We start from the raw sequence: 1,937 nt of genomic DNA, 5'->3' as shown, positions 1-1,937 counted from the left end.
TTTAAAGCTGAAAGGGCCCTTATAGAGCATCTACTCATTTAAAAGGGCAGTTAGGGGGTGGCTAGGTGGCACACTGGCCCTGGAGTCAGGAGGACCTGAGTTCAAATCCAGCATCAGACACTTAACACTTACTAGCTGTGTGACCTTGGGCAAGTCACTTAACCCCAATTGCCCTGCCTTCCTCCCTTCAAAAAAAAAGTAAAAGGGCAACTAGGTGATACAGTGGGTAGAGATCTGGGCCTGGTGTTAGGAAGACCTGAGTTCAAATCCAGCCTTGGACACTTACTAACTGTGTGACCCTGGGCATGACACTTAACCCTGTTTGCCTCAGTTTCCTCATCTGTAAAATGAACTGGAGAAGGAAATAGAAAATCACTGCAGTATCTTTACCAAGAAAATCCCAAACTGGGCCACAAATAGTCAGAAATAATTGAACAACAATCAGTTTAAAATAATTTTTATTAATATATTTTGTTTTTATATAACCTTTACTTCCAAATTTTTCCCCCTCTGCTACCCAAAGATCTATGACTTTTAACAAAGTATAAAAAAGAGAGGGGATGGGGGCAGGGAAATTAAGCAACACATCAAATAAGTCTGATAGTATATGTGACATTCCATCTTCCTGGTGCTCTACTCATACTGGAGTTCCCCCATTTCTACACAGAAAGGAAGGAGAGACATTTTCCTATCCCTTCTCCAGGGCCAAGCCTGGTCATTATAATTGCATGCTTTTCAGTTTCTCTTTTTACTGTAGTCATTGTATTTATTGTTGTTTCTGGTTCTGCTGACTTCATTTTCCATCAATGCATAATAGTTTCCCAAGCTTCTCTGCATTCTTTATATTCCTCATATCTTCTAGCTCTGTAACATGCCATTACATTTATGTAACATATCCTAAATAGCCATTCTCCCATCAATGGCCACCTCCTACTGTGTTTCCACCTCTTGGTTATTACAAAAGGGGCAGCTCTGATTATTTTGCCAACTCTCATTTCACAGATGAAGACACTGAGGCCTAGAGAAGTGTTGTGGTTACTACTTTCAACACTTAAATATTTCAAGGATCTATGATTTTCCTGGTGTGAATCCTTCACCAAGACCCTCTGTAACTTAGATGGTGCTTGAGGGTTGTCAGGGGCCAAGATGGTGGAGAGAAACCAGGAAGTTGCCTGAACTCTCCCCAGTTGCCCTCTGAAACAATGTTAAATCAAGCCTCTAAAAGAATTCTGGAGTTACAAAATCCACAAAAAGATGGAGTGAAACAATTTTCCAGCCCAAGATAACTTACAAGGACTTCAGGAAAGGTTCATCCCACTTGGGTGAAAGGGGGGAGCAGCCCAGTGTAGATGATGTCCAGGAAAGCCAGTAGAAGTCTCTTAGCCACAGCTCAGATCAGCAACCAAGGCACCTCAGTCCAGAGTAGGCAGGCCAGTAGTCCAGCTGTGAGGCCAGTTCACCCTAGTGCAGTGGGCAAGCCACCAGTCCCAGAGGCCCTAGCACAAAAAACCAGTAACCAGGCTTCTGTCCCCACCCCCCACCCCATGGTGCAAGAAGCTTGAGACAGTGCCCCCTGTGCCCCAGAAGAAGAGCTCAACTTTTTAAAAATGGGCAAAAAACCAAAACCAAACAAACAAAAAGAACCCTGATCATAGAAAGCTACTGTGGCAACAGGGAAGACCAAAACACAAAATCAGAAGGGGACAACAGTGTCAAAATGCTTACATGTGAAACTTCAAAGGGGAATATGAATTGGCTTCAAGTCCAACATGTCCTATTAGAAGAGCTCAAAAAAGATTTTAAAAATCAAACAAGAAAGGTAGAAGAAAGGGGCGCCTCGGTGGCGCAGTGAATAGAGCACCGGCCCTGGAGCCAGGAGGACCAGAGTTCAAATGTGACCTCAGACACTTAACACAAAAGCTAGCCGTGTGACCTTG

At 43.5% G+C, this 1,937-nt stretch overlaps 1 long non-coding RNA gene across 1 annotated transcript; it reads right to left on the bottom strand.

The window, feature by feature from the left end:
* Positions 1 to 442: 442 nt before the first annotated feature.
* LOC138168645 (uncharacterized) lies at positions 443 to 1,492 on the bottom strand. Its single transcript, XR_011170168.1, has 2 exons — positions 1,292 to 1,492; positions 443 to 864 (listed from the first exon to the last, which is right to left on the bottom strand). It is a non-coding gene; the product is annotated as an uncharacterized lncRNA (long non-coding RNA).
* Between the last annotated feature and the right edge of the window lie 445 nt (positions 1,493 to 1,937).

This window comes from Petaurus breviceps, unplaced genomic scaffold (genome assembly GCF_028583685.1).
Source record: "Petaurus breviceps papuanus isolate PSGF00001 unplaced genomic scaffold, PetGlider_PUasm1.0 37, whole genome shotgun sequence".
Classification (NCBI taxonomy): Eukaryota; Metazoa; Chordata; class Mammalia; order Diprotodontia; family Petauridae; genus Petaurus; species Petaurus breviceps.
This window is presented reverse-complemented; position numbering and strand designations above follow the sequence as displayed.